General features: G+C 43.9%; 2 long non-coding RNA genes across 6 annotated transcripts in view; one reads left to right on the top strand and one right to left on the bottom strand.

The window, feature by feature from the left end:
- The window catches only part of LOC103226908 (uncharacterized), a 254,714-nt gene that overhangs the window by 215,693 nt on the left and 17,009 nt on the right, over positions 1-22,012 (top strand). The window contains exons 6-7 of one of the 4 annotated variants that reach the window (XR_012090414.1): positions 6,690-6,769; positions 9,640-14,243. The exons of 1 other annotated variant lie outside the window; for it this stretch is intronic. This is a non-coding gene — a long non-coding RNA (uncharacterized lncRNA). Of the gene's footprint in view, positions 1-6,689; positions 14,244-22,012 lie in introns of those variants that run through there. 2 more of the 4 variants (XR_012090413.1, XR_012090412.1) reach the window with 2 other exon arrangements.
- The window catches only part of LOC119626148 (uncharacterized), a 173,686-nt gene continuing 156,221 nt past the window's right edge, over positions 4,548-22,012 (bottom strand). The window contains exon 7 of one of the 2 annotated variants that reach the window (XR_005242316.2): positions 4,548-4,653. This is a non-coding gene — a long non-coding RNA (uncharacterized lncRNA). Of the gene's footprint in view, positions 4,654-9,803; positions 9,907-22,012 lie in introns of those variants that run through there. The other variant, XR_012090420.1, reaches the window with a different exon arrangement.

The following is a 22,012-nucleotide window of genomic DNA, read 5'->3' as shown; positions in this document are numbered from 1 at the left end:
ATAATAACAATTCTATCTACTATTCGCCAAAAGAAGAGACTTGATATACTTCTTTTTTTTTTTTTTGGATGAGAATTAACTTATGCCACACTAGTTCTTAATAAAACAAACTGAATCCTTACCGCAGGAGAAAGAATTGAGCAATGTTCTAAGAACATGCTGTACTCTTTGGGGCACTGAGTGAATGTAATATTTAGAAGATGCCCTTGAAGCTCACAAGTGCCTCTTGGGATGGAGTAAAGGGGGAGAAACGGCGAGAGACCTCGGACAGAGAAGCTGTCCATGGGAGGAGAAGGCCTTGGGAAGAGCCATCGACTCACCCCCTTCCTGCTTGATTGAGGATTTTGGGGATCACAGATGCCATAGGAGAGAACCCATTTCTTCAAAGCCAGGAGGTGAACCGGCCCACCCCTGCTGTGCCCACCACACTACAGCCAGTAAGGGTTCTCCTCTGAACCGGAGCCACTGTCCCCGAGAGCCAGAAACCGGCCATGTGTGGCATCCCCAGAAAAGGACATGAGCAGGTCCTCAGCCCTGCCACACACATTTGTCTAAGGAGAGAAAGCAAGTCAGCGAAATGGGATTTGCACCGAGATCTCTGCACCCAGGGAGCCCTCCTGTGGAGTCAATCCTATTTTTCCAGGTGGTGTTTAAATAGCTTCATGGATCACTTTGTTGTTTTTTTTTTTAATTGATTATTACAAAACGTGTTTCCCCCTAAAGAATGTTAATATGTCATCAGTATTCAGTTAAGCAACTCCAGGATGATCTTTTAGTCGGAGGAGCTGTCTTTTGGTCCTAGTAACACTAAGTGCCATTTTTTCCTCTTCCAAGCCCATGGACACAGTGTGGAGGAAAAATGATTCTATATTTAGCTTCTAGCATGATTTTGGAGATAAATGACAGCCACCTCCCAGACCCCCTCCCCAACACCTGTATTGCCTTATTGTTATTTTTATTTTTTTGAGACAGAGTCTCCCTCCATCACCCAGGCTGGAGTGCAGTGGTGTGATCTCTCAGCTCGGCTAATTTTTGTATTTGTAGTAGTGACGGGGTTCCGCCGTGTTGGCCCGGCTGTTCTCGAACTCCTGACCTCAAGTGATCCACCTGTCTCGTCTTCCCAAAGTGCTAGGATTACAGGCATGAGCCACTGCGCTCCGCCTTGTCTTTATTTTTAAAGTAGGCAATTTATTTTATTTTAATTGTGTGTGTGTGTGTGTATGACAGGGTCTCGCTCCGTTGCTGGAGTGCTGTGGCACCATCAAGGCTCACTGCAGCCTCAACCTCCTGGGCTCAAGTGATCCTCCTGCCTCAGCCTCCCAAGTAGCTGGGACTACAAATACCACCACGCCCTGCTACTTTTTAAATTTTTTGTAGAGAGACAGGGTCCTGCTGTGTTGCCCAGGATAGTGTCAAACTCATGGCCTCAAGTGATCCTCCAGCCTTGGCCTCCCAAAGTGCTGGGATTACAGGTGTGAGCCATCATGCCCAGCCCAGTTTATTTTAAAAAGAGCTACTGGTTGGGTGCAGTGGCTCACGCCTGTAATCCTAACACTCTGGGAGGCCCAGGTAAGTGGATCACCTGAGATCAGGAGTTTGAGACCGGCCTGGCCAACATAGTGAAATCCCATCTCTACTAAAAATTAGCTAGGTGTGGTGGTGCATACCTGTAGTCCAGCTACTCGGGAGGCTGAGGCAGGAGAATCACTTGAACCTGGGAGGCGGAGCTTGCAGTGAGTCGAGATCGTGCCACTGCCCTCCAGCCTGGGTGACAGAGCGAGACTCTGTCTCAAAAAAAAAAAAAAAGGAAAAAGCTACTGAAGAGCGGAGTTTCGCTGTGTTAAAACCACCATGCGTCCATAATGGCCTTCCCTCAGATCTCTCTTCCAGGGAGCTAGGGCTGTCTACACATGCTCCGTAGAAACAAATGCACATTTCCTACACGGGAGTGAAATGGAGAATCACTGTGGTGATAGTTTAACTGAAATCTACCTTGGATTTTTTTTCTTCCCTGTTTTATTTGTTTAAAAAATCATAATCCAGCAAATGCATCCAATTAAAGCTGTGGGTACAGTTCTCCTAACAGAAAATCACACAGTAAGCTGGGACGATGGAACAGAAAGCAGTGGGTATTGTTTTCTTCTTCAGATTGTTATATTCACATTGGATGCGAATGTCTCCTAACCCTCCCCTTGCTGCTGCTTTTGGAATGGGTACCTGACTCACGGCCTCCGTACATAGAGGGAGCAGATTCAGGACAGAGGTTCTGCATGCTCCCGAGTCCCTCCTAAGCAAGCACTCCCTTCCCCGCTCCTCCTGTTGGGCATGCTAGATTTTCCGTGCACTTGCAGTCATATGGAAACCGTCTTCCCTCTTAGCTGTGCGTGTGAAAGTCACCCCAGTGTTTCACCTGCAGTGTGAGTGTCATTTGGGGTCCCACGACATGATCCTCTTCCTTTTGACTTCTGAAGTTGGGGTCAGGGAAAGGGACTCATTTTGAGCCAAAGGGCATTTTAAGGGTATCATTTCATATATTCACTGTCTCCAGCCAACACTGCACTCTAGACAAATGGGTACCTTTATGTCCCATTTATTAAGACATCCTGCAAAAGGGGCTCCTGGCCCCTGTGGGAAGCTTGAAAGGAACAGACCATATCCTGTTTCTTTTTGCTCCTACCTCTGTGGGGAATCCTTATTCTGACCCCAAAGTCTGGTGCCATACCTGTGGGTCCCTGCACCTCCTAGAATTCCCCCTATGCTAGTGTTTAGCCCGTGTCATAACAGTTTTCTGTCCACAGGGCTGTATCCCCTCCGGCTTGTAAACTCCATGAAGACTGGCCCCAGGTCTCACTCGCTCCTGTCCACAGCAGTGCTTTCCACATGTTAGGTCTTAACAAACATCTGTTTGTTCTACTCTTCATAAAATTCACGTTTCTTCTCACCCCCTGCCATCCCTGATCCCAGCTAACTTTCACCCTGTGTGCAGGGGTGGGGGACTCACATTTGGGCTCCACCCCCACACGCCTGCTGGCCTGTCATCTCAGATCCCTGGTGGTGGGACATCTACTGTGGCTCTGCCCCATCCCCCACTGTCTTCACCCCTGCCACCTCTGGCATGGTTTTACTGTCCCCTCCCTGGAGTTCTCCCTTTCTCCCCTGCCCAGGCTGCCCCCGCTGGAAAGCCCAGCTCAGGCCCCTGGCCCTATGAAGCCTCTCCTGACTGAATAATCCATCAGCCTGCCCTGAGCTCATCTGGTCCCCAGTGACGACTGTGCTCTCCACCAGCAGGACACACCGGAGCACTTTCTCTGTCCCTGCGAGTTGGACTCCATTCCACAGTTAGGTCCTGGGTCACATATAGACATTTCACATCCCCTCCTCGGTATTCTCCAGCAGTGTGCGGCACAGTGCAGGCTCCTAGAAGGCAGCTGGTGGATATCTACCCATGATTTTAAGAGGTCTGTCTTGACCAGGAGTGTCGAGAAGTGACCTGTCTCTCTGAAGCATTGCTGCTGGTTAGTCCCTTGTGGAATAAGTGACATGTCCCTCCTGTGTCTGGCTCACGGGAACCGGCGCCTCCCATGTGCCCCTGCCATGCCCTGTGGTTTCCTTTGACACCCTCTGTCATTGTCTAGTTTTAGGTTGTAAACTTCAGTGGGACTCACCTCTCCAATTTGCTCCCATGTCCACTCCTGGTAAATTGTAAACGTGGTGAATCAATGATGAGTAATCAGTAGGCAGAAATGGAATTTCCTGGTCCCAGTTTCAGATCGTATCTGTCTTTCCCCAGACTCCTAACTTCTTGTTGGGACATCCCTTGGTCTGGCCTTTCCTTCCAGAGGAGCCCCCAGACCCACCCACAGCCTTGATTTACTGATGCCTAATCTTATTTTCGTTTTTCACATCAGTTTTAACAATTCGATTTTATAGATCTTCTGGAAATTTTACCCCAAAATGTTAGCTGTTCCATCCCCTCACAGGGGAATGTGGTGGTGGTGGGGGTTAACATGTTGAAAATCTAGGTATCATGTGTTTTATTTGAGTTAGCTGTGTTTTCACAACAACTCTGAGAGTTAACATTATCATTTCTACTTAATAAATTTAAAAACACACACACACACAAAAAAACTAAAGCCCCAAAAGGATTGAACAGCTTGCCAAGGCTGTGTAACAAGTGAAATCTGAATCCAGGTCTGTATGATCCCAAAGCTTAAGCTGCTGCCCGTCTTCCTATTCCCAGTTCAAACGTGCCTTGAAATGGGAGCTCACTTGATAGCACTTGGCTTTTAAACGGCTACGTACGTATAAGTTCCTTCACTCAAATATGCTGGGGCTCAGGAGGAGAGGCAGAGAGAAGGAAAAGGTATTGATTGATCGATTGGATTCTAAGCAGAGATAGAGAGAAGCTTCAAAGACTTTTCAGGCCCCAGAGTGTGACTGTTGAGCACCTAGGAAGTCCTCACTTGACCCTTGACTTCCTGCCAGAGCCTCGGGAATCCCATTAGTGCAGCGTGCTCGCTGGCTGGGCTGGAACTTGCTGCTCTCCTCTGCCGTGGCAGGCTGGCTTCTGCCCCTAGACCGGAACTGCCAAGGGCTGCTGTAGAAGGGAGAGACTTCCAGGGCTCACCGGGGAGCCAGGGGTATCCTGGGAAGCTGAAAATGCATTTGTCAAGCTCAGGTCTTCACAGTTGAGAAACCCCGTCACTAACCCGCACAGTTTTCTTGACCAAAACTTGAAGTGCTCTGTTTTTCCCGTCTGTAAATAATGTTCATACATCTCAATCCTAGGAGGCTGCAGGGACAGTGGCTAGAAAGCCCCACATTCTCTAGAGGAGTGACGGAGGGATGAAAGAAGCACGCTCTATAATTAGGTTTTATTACACGCTTTTTAAGGTTAACTGAAGGACTTCCCAGCAGCTTCCCTAGCCACTTTTTCAAATACTGAAAGCTTCCAGAAAGCAGCAGACTGGGGTTCCTCACAATCTGACACAGACCTCAGTTACTGTTGAAAAGTGAAAGAGGGCCGGGCACGGTGGCTCACACCTATAATCCCAGCACTTTGGGAGGCCGAGGTGGGCGGATCACCTGAGGTCAGGAGGTCAAGACCAGCCTGGCCAACACGGCAAAACCCCATCTCTATTAAAAATACAAAAATTAGCCGGGTATAGTGGCGCACGCCTAAAACTCCAGCTACTTGGGAGGCTGAGGCATGAGAATCGCTTGAACCCAGGAGGCGGAGGTTACAATGAGCCGAGATCATGCCACTGCACTCCAGCCTGGGTGACAGAGTGAGACTCTCTATCTCAAAAAAAAAAAAGAAAAAAAAAAATGAAAGAGCTCTTGTCTGACATTGGTTTCTATCCTCATTTTTATAATCAGACAATTTTGGAAACATGCTATTATGATAGTGTTTAAATATTCCCGAATTCTGTGTGTTCGGTAGCTTCAGGTTGGTTTGATTCTTGTTTTACCCCAGTGCCTCTTCCTTCCCATCTGTGCTTCTCAGCTTGGTTTTTTAGATGTATTTTTCTGTTATAGGACAGTATTGAAGGGCTTTTTCTGACCATTTCTTTTACTGGCCTACCACCTCTGGGATTTTAATCTCAATTCTCAAGAATCTTCCCAACATACTCTGTTCCTGTTCTGCTATCATCTTGAGAGCTTCCCAGTCACTGAAGAGCATGTTCAGTAGCCCCTGGCTTAAAGAGCCCACCTGCCAATCACAGACCATTGTCTTGACCATTCAGTTCCGACCTACACGTCTGGGCCACATCATCCCACTGGCCAGTAAGCCTGGGGAATGCTCTGTGGCCTCAGTTGTGTTCAGGTTCCTCAGTGGAGCTGTAATCAACTTAGAAATTGCAATTGGTGGTAACTTGACAGAGCTTTCTTCATCAGACTGCTGAGTCATGCAGCCTCTTGCTGGGTAAAATGTGTTTTGAGATGTAATCCCCTATAAGGATACCCCCTTGGAGCTACTGTGAAGGCGCTCCCAGCTTCCCTAGCAGGTCGCATCAGGGGGACGACTGAAGGATTTACTTGAACAATCAGTTTTCAGAAATGAAGAAGACCTTACGACCTTGGCTTCCTCTCTTCTGATGCAGCTGAAAGATGCATTTCGTCTGTAAAGTTAGACCAGGTAGGAGAGAATGTGAGGTGGTTTCCGTTCTTCTCAGTTGCCCTCCACCTGATTCTGAAGCCATCACAGACTGTCCGTGCAGACCGGCGCTCCCCTCTGCAGGCCTTCTGCAGCCTGTACTGCTACAGCACGAGGCTGCAGAATCAGCTGTGAAAACAGAAGCCTTCTTCCGTCTCCTGTGTGGGATCCTTGCCTGCCTTTCTTCTGTGATTGGATCTATAGGCTTAGACTGTGTTTTATTTCCTAAAACATCTTGCTGAGCAAACCTTGCTGCTCTGCCTCATGTTAGCGGTTTCCTTAGCAACAGCCACACCTCGCGTTTTCTCCCGCACAGAGAGCACCAGCATGAGGGGGCATGTGTTGCTCGCTGTACAGGAACTTTCCCAACCTGTGTGCAGGAAGGAGAAGGTGCTTTCTATTTCTCGTTTTTAAAAATGCCTCTGTTGGTGACACTGGTGGAGAAACATGCTTACGAGAAAACAACTGACTTTTTCTTCTGCTGTTACTCTAGGAGATTTCCTAGGAGCTCACACTGTCATTTAAATTCCAGGTGCAAGTCTTCCGAACAAATGCCTCCTGAGGATTTCTGTGCCTGGAAAATATCTGTTAACAGATTGCTTTTACACCTACGTAAGTAGAGGCTTCTGCTTGTAAGTCAACCTCAAGGGAGTTTTATTTTGTACCTGGATGATTCCTCAGTACATTTTTCTTTTTCTTTTTTGAGGCAGGGTTTTGCTGTGTTGCCCAGGCTGGAGTACAGTGGTGTGATCACGACTCGCTGCGGCCTCAACCTCCCAGGCTCAAGTGATCCTCCCACCTCAGCCTCCCAAGTAGCTGGGACCACAGGCGTGCACCACCACGCCTGGCTAATTTTTTACAATTTATTTTGTAGAGGCAGAGAGTCTCCCTGTGTTGCCCTGGTTTCAAACACTTGGGCCAAGTGATTCTCTGCCTCAACCTCTTAAAGTGCTGGGATTACAGGTGTGAGCCACCATGCCTGACAAGCCCGATAATTTTTTTTAAATGGTCATTTTGACCATTTGATCTCTACTCTTTTTCTCTCAACCACCCAACTCCCAGTTTACTGTCAGAAAGAGTCTATAACATGAACTCCTGCTTAAAAACAAGGATACAGATCCCATATTCAGGTCTTAGAATGGGAAGAGGAGAAGGCAGTTGAAAATATTAAATATATGTATTTCAGTAAATCCAGTTGGAGATGCCATTTCAGCTTCGCAGTCAGTTACTCTAGAATGTGTCCATGTACGGCAAAGCATGTGACAGCAGGATCTCTGCACCCTCTCCATTTACCAGCTGTGGTGGATCTCTTAGCCACATCTCTGTTTATAATGTGCTCATGGAAACTATTGTGTTACTTTTATTATCATAGCTAACATTTACTGAATATTTACATTGTGCTAACATCGGTTCAGATGGCTTCATCATATTTACCTGATTTAATCCTCACAACCACCTTATGTGCTAGGTCCAGTTATTACCATCTTTTTTTTTTTTTTTTTTTTTTTTTGAGATGGAGCCTCACTCTGTCACCAGGCATGCAGTGGCGCGATTTAGGCTCACTGTTGCAACCTCCGCCTCCCAGGTTCAAGCAATTCTCCTGCCTCAGCCTCCCAAGTAGCTGGGACTACAGGCACATGCCACCATGCCCAGCTAATTTTTGTATTTTCAGAGATGGGATTTCACCATGTTGGCCAGGATGGTCTCAATCTCTTGACCTCGTGATCCACCCATTTCAGCCTCCCAAAGTGCTGGGATTACAGGCGTGAGCCACCGCACCCGGCCTATTAACCTCATTTTACAGATGAGGAGACTGAGGCACAGAGAGTTAAAGTGATTTGTGCAGGGTTGTGTGAGGAGCTGGTGGCAGAGCTTGGCATTCTGGCTCTGGAGTCTGCATTTGGTCATCTCACCATACAGTGTCATAGAAACGGGAAACTCGAGAAGATAAACTGCCGGGCTGTATTTTGGAGTCAGTATTTTAACACTGTCATAATCTGAAGCATGATCTGTGGGACTCATCACTGTGCTCTTTGACTTGAACTTCTTTAAGGTTAGTGGGAAAACGAGGCTTTAAAGAAGGACAGGACTGGCTTAAGGTCACACTGCATGTCAGAAGTGTGGTGGGGGGTCCAGGTCTTCTGACCATTCAGTACAAGCCAAATTGTGCTAATTTCTAATTTTTCTCCCTTTCTCTTGGTGAGTTATTTGGTGCTACTTCTACTCCTCAGGACCAAAGCTGGCTTTCATGGTTTACTCATGTACTTACTGATGAAACCCTGAAACTTGGAGCCAGTGACTGTTCAGAGGTCCATATGAAGATGCGCTGAAGGGTGTAAAGGACGGAGCAGTAAAGAGTGCTGGCTGAATCCCTGGGCTGGGAATCAGGCATGTTGGAGTCTGAGTCCTGGTCTGCCACTCCAGCTCTGTGACCAAGAGGAAGTCATGTACCCTTTCTAAGTCTCTAGCCCATCTTTTGAAAGACAAAGACCATGTTAGTGGTTGTGAATGCCAACAGAGTCCATGGGAAGCACACAGCAGTGGCTGCCGTGGACTAAGTGTTCCAAAAATGGAAGCGATGACAATTTCACAGAGTACTCTTCCCATCATTTTCCAGTTCATTTTGGCCTTTTCCCTCGAAATCACTCCAGTGTTCTGATCCAGCTGATAAGACACCAAACATTCATATAGTGCTTTAAAAGTGACCCACCGTTTTTATAAATGCATTACATATGACCCTAACAACCACTGCAATGTAGAAATTCGCATCTCCATTCTCCAGATCAGGAAACTGAAGCTCGGAAAAATTAAATGATTTGCCCAGGATCACATAGCTAGTAAGCAGCCCAGCCAGATCCTGTGTTAACTTGTTCATCCACTTCCTATAAGAAAACATCCATTCAAGGCATGTGGGCAACAAAGAAAGACTTAGAGCTGTGTGGCCCCTCGTCAGGACAGGGCCAGCTGCACCTATAGTCCGGCTGGAATACCCGACTTAGGACTATTGTGTCCCATGTCCCAAACACTTTGAAGCCACATCTTAAAGAAGTGTCCTGCTCAAATGCAGTTCTCCTTGTGAAATCCGCAGGCCCCAAGGGAAGTGACTTTAATCCAGTTTGCTCATGCAAGAACAGACTGGCATTTCACATTCAGGAAAACAATGGATTTGTACTGTTCAGCTTTTGCCATGCAAGGAGTTCCTGGTGTCATTTATCAATTTACATCTCAGGCTCCAGCTTCACTATCAGATTTGGAAGCAAAAAGTTACAAAGAAAGGCAGCTTGCTGAGAAACAGCAGAAGCATGACAGTACAGACTGGGTTTTGAAATGGAGACACATTCTCATGGCTTGTGGGCTGAGAGACACCGAGAAAGGATTTTGTTCTTGAAAGATGATTGTTTTAATGCTGGAGATGGAGAGTTTTGACAATTTTAAGTATATGTTCTGTGTGTAAGAGTCATTACATTTTTTTTTTCTTTCAGATGTTGCCATGCCTTAAAATTGCTGATGATTAAAATAGAACATCCTGAGTTACAGAAATTCAGCCCTACCGTATCCTGGCCTAAAAATACAGAACAATCACATTGATTGTTGGAAATGAGAGGAGAGGGAGGGTTGAAAACATGCTAATGTTTACTGAGTGAAATCTTTCCTTCTCAGTAGAGTTGCCCTTGCAGCTGAAAGTCACTGAAAGACTCAACAAAATCAGCGGATCCCACTTGCTCTCACTCTGTTCTCGTTTGCATGACCTGGAAAGAGAATGAATGAGCCCTTTTAAATTTATCAACTGGTTTTCTTCCATCTCCTTCCTAGTAAGCCATGGGGTTTTTTGCTATTAACTGGGTAGCCAGTCTCTTCATGCAGACTTGTTTTCAGGAAACTAGCCACTTGCTTCATGTGAAAACAGGGACCCAACTCAAGATGTCTATCACAGTGTGTTCTGTTGCATCACAGTTGCATCTCCAGCTTCAGTACTCAAGTTGGGACTGTTGTGTTCTGATGTCTCGAACATTTCAAAGCTACATCCTTAAAGAAATGTCAGGCTTAGGTAGAATTCTTCTTGTGAAATCCTCAAAGCCCAGGGGAAGTGACCTTAAGCCAGTTTGCTGGCTTTTCATGTCACAGAAAACAATCGACTGCCACTACTCAGCTCTTGCCACACCTGGTGTGGTCACTACTTGCCAGCTCAGCACCCCACTTTCTCCCCAAGGACATGAAAGCAGTGTGGGAAGATATACCAAATGACCTTGTCACACGGGGCTAATATGAAGAGCCCATATATGCAAAATAATATACCTTTATTCTTCTGATTTTTTTTTTTTTTTTTTTTTGAGACAGAGTCTCACTCTGTCGCCCAGGCTGGAATCCAGTGGTGCAATCTTGGCACACTGCAACCTCTGCCACCCGGGTTCAGGCAATTCTCCTGCCTCAGCCTCCCAAGTAGCTAGGATTACAAGCACCTGCCACTATACCCAGCTAATTTTTGTATTTTTAGTAGAGACAGGGTTTTACCTTCTTGGCCAGGCTGGTTTTGAACTCCTGGCCTCGTGATCCACCTGCCTCGGCCTCCCAAAGTGCTGAGATTACAGGCGTGAGCCACCGCACCCAGCCTTTTATTTTGAGAGGGAGTCTGATTGTATCGCCCAGGCTAGAGTGCAGTGGCATGATCTTGGCTCACTGCAACCTCTGCCTCCCAGGTTCAAGTGATTCTCCTGCCTCGGCCTCCTGAGTAGCTGGGATTGCAGGCATGCGCCACCATGCCTGGCTGATTTTTTTTTGAAACAGAGTCTTGCTCTGTCGCCCAGGCTGGAGTGCAATGGGACAATCTCAGCTCACTGCAACCTCTGCCTACTGGATTCAAGCAACTCTCCTGCTTCAGCCTCAGCCTCACTACAGGCATGTGCCACCAAGCCCAGTTAATTTTTTTTTTTTTTTTTGTATTTTTTGGTAGAGATGGGGTTTCATCATGTTGGCCAGGCTGGTCTCAAACTTCTGACCTCAAGTGATCTGCCTGCCTCGGCCTCCCAAAATGCTGGGATTACAGGTACAAGCCACCACGCTCAGCCTTCTGCTGAGTTTCTGAGAAGCATACATAAAGACAATGTAAAAAACTTAGCATATTTGTTTGGCCCTGCTAAGGGCATGGTTGAATATATACTGTGTGTGACATATTTGGTGTATGAGATGTATATGATCTTATCAGACATAAGTAAAAGAAAGAAATTCATCTTCAGGAAAAATTTTCCCCATAACTGAAGTGTCAATCATTTGAAAAACTTCTAGGCAGTAGGCAAACACTGCAACGAGTTATCAAAAATAAGCAGACTTTGGAGTTTTGTGACTGATGAGAATAATCTGGCTGCTGCTTTTGTACTTCAGTCACTGATACTGCGAATTACACTAGCATGTACAGAAGGAGGCAGGGGGTCCCTAAAGGAATCACAGAATTAGTGAAACCATTATTTGAAAGTTGTAGTGATTCTTCTGTCCTGGCACTTTTCCCAGTTTTGGTGCTTAAGTTTACTATCCACTTGAAATGTGTCACTGCCTGTCACTTCACAAAGTATGTGCCTTTCATTGCAGTCAACAAGCTGTTTACATCTTTGATGAAATGATTGCCACACATCTCCATAGCCCTGGTGTTCTATTCCTTTATTCACAGAGATTTTTTAAAAAACTAGCCTAGCAGCAATAGGTATGTGCTGTGGATGCTTCTCCATGATAAAGGATGAGTTTGTGCTGGGATCTCCTTATGAAGAGATAACTGGCCAAGCCCATGAGGAACAAGCATGTTATGTTAATCAGAAGGTAAGCAGCCTGCAGTGCACCTCCTGACTGACTAGCACTGAACCCACTTGGAATCATCAACCACAGGCACACGGTAATTGGATGTTCTTCTAATACACATAGCGAGATTGTAAAATGAGGATGATATATGAGGAAAGTCAGAAGGAGAAACTAAAGTTCAGTTCTTAAATATAAACCAAGGGAACAGACTAAGTGAATGGTACAGCCAGAATTAGAGCCTGTTTTTTACAAGGTGGTATGTCATGATAAGCCAAAGAAAAGGTTGAGTAGTGTTTTGAGGTTAAAAGAGACCAGTCTTAGTGAATCAACCTTGATGCAATCTGGGTTTGAAAAAACTATAAAAAACCTTTTGTTTGGAGAAAGTGGGAGAAGTTGGATGTGGAATGGATATTTGGGGATACTAAGGAATTGTTTATTTTCTTACGTATGGTAAGATTTTGTGGTCATGTAGAAGAGTGTCTTCATTTCATAGAATGACCTCATTATTTAAAGACATTCTGAAGTAGGAGCAGTGTATGTATGGGTGGTTGTCAATTTACTTTCAAACAATACAGCAAAAAATACACATCTATATTACATATAGATAACTAAAGCAAAACATGGCAAAAGGAATAGTTATTGAATTTAGATAGTATGCATTTAGGAATTCATTGTATTATTTCAAATTTAATGTATACATTTTTTTATAAGTTTATAAAAACAGTGCACACCCCTTTAGTTAGGTGGCCTGGGTACATGACGTATCTTCTTGGATGCCTAGAACACAAAAAGGGATGACAACAGGCCACCTAATAAGATGATATCAAGAACTATACTGTGAGGGGGAAAAAGAACTGTTGCAAAAAATAATTTGCCAAGAAGAGTACAAAGCCTTACCTTTTGAGTAGAGGGAAGGAGAGTCTTAAGTAAAGCTCACAAAAACCTCTAACTCACTCATAGATGCAGTCTAAGGAATTCATTCCAGAAGTGACATTAGCATCTCATTAGTGCCATTATGTGACTTGGCCTCTGAGTTAGTCTATTTTCTTCCCTAGACCCCAAAATCTCAGTAATCCTTTGGATCAAACAAAGTTATCTCCAGGTGAAAATCATAGGTTTAGGAAAGCATTTTTCTTCCACTCCTACCGAGCACTTACTTGCTTGGTCCTATTTGCATGTCCGAGGGACAGTTCTCCAGCACCACTGCTGGTCATCCTCCGCCTGCCTGGGTACTCAATCACAGGATGCCTCTGACTTCTCCTGCCTTTACCCAAGCAAAGGATTTTCTTTGTCTTCCCACCCAAGAGTGACGGGGTTGACATGTGCCCTTGCCTCTAAATGATAAAGCTGAACCTTTGGGCACCTTAAGAATAAGGGGAGTCCCAGGCATGCTCCCCCATCAATAACAAATTCAGTGGCATCACTGTATGAATAGATGAAATTTGCCAAAGCTCTGTTTAGACCATTAAGTAACTCACTCACAACTAGGTTTCAGCTTTTCCTTTCTAGGTTGTCTTGGGTTTATGGTAAGAGAGCATTATGAAGAAAAAAATAGATTATAAAGCTTCTTCAGGAAGCTGGTTTCATATGGTGGTTTAGATTTAAATAGTGATTGTCTAGCACCATTTGAAATCAGTGTTCTTGGGGGAGACCAGCTGCGCTGCACTGCCAACAGCAAAAGAAATGAATGGGACAGCTCGGAAGTATCTGAAAGCAACAGCAGACGGCTGTGAGAACCTGCCTCACATAGCTGACCCCTTCCTCACCCCTTCCAGCAGTGGTGGCATATATCACAAATGGCAGTCAGGTCTCTGCAGTGGCAGATCCAACCAACTGTGATCGAAAGTTTTCCAAAAATAAGTTGTGTCTGTATTGAACGTGAACAGACTTTCTTCTTGTCATTACTCTCTAACAATACAGTATAACAATTATTTGCATAGCATTTGCATTGCATTAAATATAAGTAATCTAGAGATGATTTAAAGTATACGGGAGGATGTGTGTAGGTTGTATGCAAATACTACACCATTTTCTATCAGAGACTTGAGCATCTGTGGATTTTGGTATCCAAGGGGCTTTCTGGAACCAATCCCTCAAGGATACTAAGGGATGAATGTAATTGTACAGGATATCGCATTGTTGGAATTTTATACTTCTTTGTGGAATAAACCTATAGCACTTAATGGATAGTACAGACTCATTCCATCATGCCTGGGTTAAAGGGCCCAATGTATGCTGGATTTAGTAAGGTTTGGGCCCTCCCAAACTTCACGTCCTCCTGTGACCCCTTAGAGGATGACTGATTTCTTTTGGTGTTCAGAGTCAATATAATTTTCTAGCACCATCTGAAATCGGTTATAATGATTGGGGAAGAGCACCATGACGCTGATTGATGAGAGGAAATGTATTGGTGACCCTTGGGTCCATGGACAAGAACTAAGAAAACAAATGCAAAGCAATAATGCAAAGGTGATTTTTCTTCTTCCAGTTTCTAAGTTGAGTTTCATTGACCTGAATTGCATGTGGTATCGTACTAACAAATGGTTCACTATTAGCATATCATGAATGGTTTATACTTTATAAAAATTCCACAGAATTGCTGGGGGTTTTGTTTCGGTGATGGATACCTAGAAACACTCCTGGGGAAAATGGATGACTGGCTTAGATGATGGGAAAAGAGCAGTGAGGGAGTCAATTCTGTTGTCTATGAGACGCTGCACCAGCTATCTCTCAACTCTCCTCTCTTACCGGGCTGAGGGTTCCCTCCATGGTTAAACAGGTCATTTTCTTACATAAGGAAAAATGGTCCAGAGAAACTGAGATTCTGTGGCTGAGAGAGAACTGTGCTAATATGTGTTGGTTCAGTTTAGAAGGCAAAGCAACAAAAGCAGGTTCTACTTGAACGAGGATCCTAGAGCATACCTTTGATATGGTCTGGATGTTTGTCCCCTCCAATCTCATGTTGAAGTGTGATCCCCAGTATAGGGGGTGGGGCCTGGTGGGGTGTTTGAGTCATGGGGCGGATCCCTCGTGAATGGCTTGGTGCTGTCCTCACTTAACGAGTTCCTGCTCAGTTAGAGGGAGCTGGTTGTTTAAAAACGCTGGCACCTCCTTCCTCTCACTCTTTCTTCCTCCCTCTCTCGCCATGTGACACGTCTGCTCCCTCTCTGCCTTCCACCATGAATAAAACATCCTGAGGCCTCACCAGGAACCGAGCAGGTGCCAGTGCCATGCTTGTACGGCTGCAAAACTGTGAGCCAAATAAACCTCTTTCCTATATAAATTACCCAGTCTTAGGTATCTCTTTATAGCAGCGTAACATGGACTAACACAATCTCACTAGAAGTGAAGTCATAAGACCGAAAACAATACTGACTTTTTAGGTCCACTCAGAGGCAAAAATAAAAGGTTCTTTAGAGCAGCATGATTTATATAGTCCTTTGGGTATAAGCACATGTACCCTAGAACTTAATGTATAATTTAAAAAATAAATAAATAAAAAATAAAATAAAAGGCTCAAGAATGAGCCGTCTCAGCCACTCTCCTCCAGGGCCCCCGAGTGCAGCTCCCAACACAGGTACTGTGCAGACCGCCCACCTGTGGTCCCCATGTGGCGTCCTGGAGAACTGCAGGGGCACCTGGTGGAATTCAGACCTTGTCGTCCTGTTTTCCTTCTGGCCTGAAAAAGCCACTGGCCTCACAAGAGTTAATATTGTATCTACCCTGCTTAAGCTTTCCCGCTCTCACACCACCTCCCTCCTTTTCCCTCCTGCCTGTCACTTGTCTGAAAGAGGCCTTTTCTCCTTGGGGCTAACACATGCAATTTGTAGTCAAAACATTCTGTCTACCACACAAATCCAACGAGAATCAGGATCATTCCACCACATCTTTTTCTATCCTATGGTTATTATTTTCTCAAAACTCTTTGTCTTTTGCTTTCTTACCTATTTGCTGTTTTCCCTGAGTAATCTTATTTACTCTCCTGGTTCCAAATACATCCCTATGTGTTGATTCCCCTCAAACTAGAGCTCTAGCCTGGGGTATTTTTGGAGACCTCTTGCTTTTTATATTTTTAGTGGCTCCTGAGTATAATAGTTTAGCCTGCTCTTCTAAACTTGTCTCAGTTTAATCCATTTATGCCTGAGATTGCAGTTTTTAAAATTTTTGCCATCAGACTTTGGCGATGACCTTGAGCAGTAGGAGACAGACAACTCCCACAGGCTTAGCGTTCCAATAATGGAACACTAGGCATATAGCCAAAGCCATCTACATTGCCTTCTCCCCAAAGCCAGCTCTCCTTGCTCTGCCCCATGGTGAAAGCTGTGAATACCTGAGGTCTGTGACCTCTTCCCTCTCCCTTACCCACATCCACACTCAGCACAACTTGTTGCTATTCTCTCTCAATTATCTCTCTAGAATCCATCCCTTTCTCTGCTCCTCCTAGACAGTTTTCTGTCTCCTAGACACCCCTCACCATTAGTCTAGCTTTGCTGTAGCCACCAGTTAATCTTTGTAAAATACACACGTAAGCTGGGTGCGGTGGCTGGTGCCTGTAATCCCAGCTACTCAGGAGGCTGGGGCAGGAGGTTGCTTGAGCCCAAGAGGTTGAGGCTGCAGTGAGCCATGATTGCAACACTGCACTCCAGCCTGGATGACAGACCAAGATCCTATCTCTTTAAAAAATAAAAATAAAAATAGTTTAACCACATGACCTTGCTCCTTGTCTCTCACTTTTAGATGAACTCTTACGTCAACCAGGTACCAGACCCTTCGTGACCCCACGCCTACCTGTGTCACCATCTTCTGGCTGTGCTTCCTGGGGCCTGCATTTTGTGCTCTCCCAGCTGCTTGCTGCTGAGAACACTCAGGTATCTTGGCATTTCTCAGCCTGTGTCTGTGCTGTTTCCTCTGCCCACATCTCCCCTCTCCTCCTCCTCCTTGTCAGCTAGGGACCTCCAGCCCCTAGGGACTGTCCGCTAGGGACCTCCAGCCTGCAGCCCCTGGCTCAGGTGTGAACTTGTCTAGGAAGCCTTCCTCTGCCTTCCTCATCAAGGCTTAGATCCCTGGCAAGGGCTTTCTTCTCTGCCCCGTCAGAGCCCGATGGCACTTCGCACATTACACTCTGATGACTGATTACCTACTAGGCTTCTCTGCGAGGCTGGAAAATCCTCGCTCCTAGGAGGGATGGCAGACAAGAACAAGACATGCTGTGTATACTCCGTTCTTACATACCACGCGAGCTATCCTTTATGTAGGTGTCTGTGGCAAATCTTCCTTCTAGGCTGCAGCCTCCACTTTTCATAGTTTCTCTCCATTTTCATTTGCCATGTGCATGAGGAATAAAAACTACTTCCAATGATGACCAAAATAAAATTGAAGAAAATAATCCTGCTTCAAAGAACATTTCTAAGACCATAAATATGATTTTGATGTATCTTCCATTATGGATTACCCATGTGTTTTTCTTCTTCTAAATCCATAAATAAGAATTGTTTAATAGGCTAGAGAGCAATGAAAAGCACAATAATTAAGGATTGTTGTCCTCATTTCATAGAGCAAACACAGACAGAAAAACAGATGTGCCTTAACCAGAAAGGGCAGTCAATTTATGCTAAGCAGACTGAACCCCTTTAAAAGTAATCATTTATAGCGACCAAGGGCCAAGCACGTGATCACCACCCTCCCCTCCCAACAGCTCTGAAGCGGGGGTAGTGTTTCCCCAGCTTATGCATGAGGAAATAGATGCACAGAAAAGTCAAGTAACTTGCCTGCAATGCCACGGCCAGTCAACATGAGGGTTTGAATTACTAATCAGGTGGCGGTGGCGGTGGCGGTGATGATAATAGCAGCTTATCATCATCATTGAGCTCTTATTTTGTGCTAGATACTTGGTAAGTATTTTGCATGAATTAGCTCATTTAGTCTGACTTTCAAAACAGCCCTTTGAGGTCAGTGTTACTATCATCATTCTCATATTGCCATGAAGAAACAAAAGAATTAAATAATCCAAGATCGTCTAACTGACATTTCCAAGCAGGAGCACAAACCCGGATCTCTGTGACTCCAGAGCCTGTGCTCTTAAATCAGCACTGCTCTTTTCAGTATGGGAGATGGCGTAAATGAGTGTGTTCACTTGCTGGGCAGCCTTATTGTGGTCCCCTTGATCCCCACCTACTGGCATTCATGCCCTGTGCCATTCCTTTCCCTGGAGTGTGGACTAGACCTAGTAACTTGCTTCTAATGGATGGAATATGTCAAAAGTGATAGGATGTCACTTCTGAGACTAGGTTACAAATAGACTGTGATGCTGTTGTCTTCTTTCTCAGGCTTGCTCCCTCACGACGTTCTCTCTCTCTCTCCCTCTCCTCCCTCTCTTCTCTCCTCTCACCTCTCTCGTGCACGTACTCTGGAAAGCCAGCTACCATGCTGGGAACTGCCCAGTGGAGAGGCCCACATTCCACAAGGAACTGATATCTTCAGCCAGTACCTCGCCAGGACCTGAGGCCTGCTGAGAGTCACCTGAGTGGCCTTGGTGGGTCCTCTCTCAACGAGCTTGCAGGTGACCGCTGTGCCAGCCAAAACCTTGATGGCAGCCTATGAGTGAGTGACTCTGAGCCAGAGGATCCAGTTAAGCCATGCCCAGGATCCTGACCTGCAGAAACTATGACATAATGTTTATTGTTTTATGCCACTAACTTTTGGGGTTAGTTATGCAGCAATAGATAGCTAATACAGTTCACAGTATCCTTATCTAGCCTCAAACATTCTGCCTTTAGTATCTAACTTTTCTAACTTTTTAGATAACCTTTTTTTGGGGGGATAATTTTAGATTTACAGAAGAAAGGCAAAGATCGCATAGAGAGTTCCTTTATATTTCTCTCCTAGTTTCCTCTGTTGTTCATATGTTATAAAACGATGGTTTTGGGTTTTCTGAGACAGCGTCTCGCTCTGTCACCCAGGCTGGAGTGTAGTGGTGATCATAGCTAACTGCAGCCTTGAACTCCTGGCTCAAGGGATCCTACTACCCCAGCTTCCCAAGTAGCTGGGTTCACAGCATGTACCACCACACATGGCTAATTAAAATATATAAATATATACATAAATATATAAAGATATTTAAATATATTTATATATACATGTATGTTTAAATATATAATTATATATTTAATATATTTCTAATATATTCTATTTAATATAAATATATTTAAATATATATTTATATATTTTTATATATATAAATAGATATATAAAATAGAGACAGGGTCTATGTTGCCTAGGCTTTTTTTCTTTTTTTTTTTTTTGAGATGGAGTCTCGCTGTCACTCAGGCTGGAGTGCAGTGGTACGATCTCGGCTCACTGCAGCCTCTGCCTTCCAGGTTCAAGCAATTCTCCTGCCTCAGCCTCCCGAGTAGCTGGGACTACAGGCGTGTGTCACTATGCCTGGCTAATTTTTGTATTTTTAGTAGAGACAGGGTTTCACCATGTTGGCCAGGCTGGTTTTGAACTCCTGACATCAGGTGATCCACCCTGTCGGCCTCCCAAAGTGCTGGGATTACAGGCGTTAGCCATCGCACCCAGCCGCCCAGGCTATTTTTTAATACTAAGAAATCAACATTGGTACATTACTGTTAACTAAATTTCACTCTTTATTCATATCTCTCTAGTTTTTCCACTAATGTCCTTTTGCTATTTCAGGATTGGTGTCATATTTTTAATAGCCTAATAGATATCGTATTGCACGTACACCTCTCTGTGTGTAAAGAAATATACACATAGATTTGCTAAAATGTGGGAGCTCCCTCTACAGACAATAAAGGAACATTAGCAAAGTCTTTAGTTAGGTGGTCTTGTTTATAACTGGAAAAATAATAGTTACGGTAATTTAACTCAAAAACTGCTATTATGTGAAATTACTGGGGGAAAGTGGAACAAACAAAAAAATAGTAAGACCCTAACCAGTCAAAAATGCTTTTTAAAAATCAAATATACCTTACTAAAAAGCAACAATATTTTAATAAACTGAAACTTTTAATTTTAACTTATTAGTAAGTATATCAAATATTGCTCCAGATTTACAAATCGTTCTTTTCCACTATGATGTCAATACACATTAATTTGTATATAATATGCAAATACTTAATTTTCCTGTAACTATTCAAATGGGAAATATTCAACAAAGAATACTAATTTCCTTGTTAATTCCTGTGCTGTGTGAACCAAGTCACTTGATCTTTCTGGGTTTGTTTTCTTTAGTATCAATTTATATTACTAGAATTTTACAACAAAGTTGTGTAATACAGTCTTTTAATACTTTTAAACACTTGCAGTACAAAACTCTGTATTTAAAAATTTCTATTTCCTAATTGCTTAAACATTTAGCTGCATTATTTGTAGCTTTTCCAAGTGATGCTTAACGACAATCCATATAAAACTAACATTCTCAGGAAAAGAGTAAGTGGTACTGCCTAGAGAAAAAAGTCCCTCGTACTTATTACATCTACCCTCCTGGTTGAATTTTGTTTTTGTTTTTGTTTTTGTTTTTCTGAGACGGAGTCTCGCTCTGTTGCCAGGTTAGAGTGCAGTGGCGCAATCTCAGCTCACTGCAACCTCCACCTCCTGGGTTCAAGCGATTCTCCTGCCTCGGCCTCCTGAGTAACTGGGACTACAGACGTACGCCACCGCGCCCAGCTAATTTTTGTATTTTCAGTAGAGATGGGGTTTCACCATGTTGGCCAGGATGGTCTCGATCTCTTCACCTCATGATCTGCCCATCTCAGCCTCCCAAAGTGCTGGGATTTCAGGCGTGAGCCATTGCACCCGGCCTGAATTTTTTTAATATGATATAACGACGAGAAAAATCATTATGAGAAAATAACACATACTTATGAGAAAAAACTAGCTTTGTATAGATCTAAAAAAGCCATTTAGTGAGACAGGGTTTTAAAACTCTTCTTGGTGACCTAACAAAAAACCCAAACAAATAAGAAAAAAAACAAAACAAAAACAAGAACAAATTTGAAGCTGATTCATAAGAGTTCAAGTCTTGGTGGCCAGGATTTGCTGCTTAGTTGACTCTGAGTGACTAAGCTCTTCTTTGTAGCCAACTCACCTGTTTCAACAGTTGACGAATAAAAAAAAAAAAGGACAATAAAATACATTGCAGAATGAAGGGGTGCCAAAGGAGAGAGAAATGAAATCTAATTGGAAAAAAGTGAAGGCAAACATAGTGTGAGCTCATTCACAAGACATTACTACCCAGAACTCTGAATTTAAGTTTTCTCTTCTCCATTTTCGAAAGTGTCAGATGACAAGAAAGGAAGATGTTTACTAAAGAACTGCAGCACAAATTATTTCTGTATTGTAAATGATAAGATATTCTATTTTGAGGTTACTTTATAATTAATTTATGTCTGTTGTGCCTAAAATCTTAGCTATTCAGAATGATGACAGCTCCTCAGATACTATGGAAATAATAAATCATCAAAGGCATACATTTATTCACTCTTTCGTGTTAACTAAAGCAGAATGTATAGCGCAGAGACTTTGTAAACGACTCTTACTTAACTGAAACTACAATGGAATCTGTGTACTAGCCATACAAAATCCACTATACAGTGTTCTTTCCTTTAGTATTGAGGTAAAATTTCACATAACAAAATTTACCATTTTTACCATTTTAACCATCTTAATACAATTCAGTAGCCTTAGTACGTTCACAGTGTTGTGTGACCATCACCACTCTCTAACTCTACAACATTTTTATCACCCCAAGAAGAAACCTGTACCCATTAAGTAGACATTCCTCATTTATTCCTCCTCCCAGCTCCTGGCAAAATCTGCTTTCTATAGACTTACATAGTCTGGACATTGCATGTAAATGGAATCATACAATAGGTATGATACATGATACATACATACAATAGGGATGATACATGATAGAAGGTACCAGCCTTTTCTGACTGGCTTCTTTCACTTAGCATGATGTTTTCAAGGTTCATCCATGTTGTAGTGTGTATCAGTACTTCATTCCTTTTTATGACTGAATAATATTCCATTATTTGGATAGAC

This window comes from Chlorocebus sabaeus, chromosome 21 (assembly GCF_047675955.1).
Source record: "Chlorocebus sabaeus isolate Y175 chromosome 21, mChlSab1.0.hap1, whole genome shotgun sequence".
NCBI classification, from domain to species: Eukaryota; Metazoa; Chordata; class Mammalia; order Primates; family Cercopithecidae; genus Chlorocebus; species Chlorocebus sabaeus.
The sequence above is the reverse complement of the archived record's forward strand: the minus strand, read 5'-3'. Positions and strand labels throughout refer to the sequence as shown.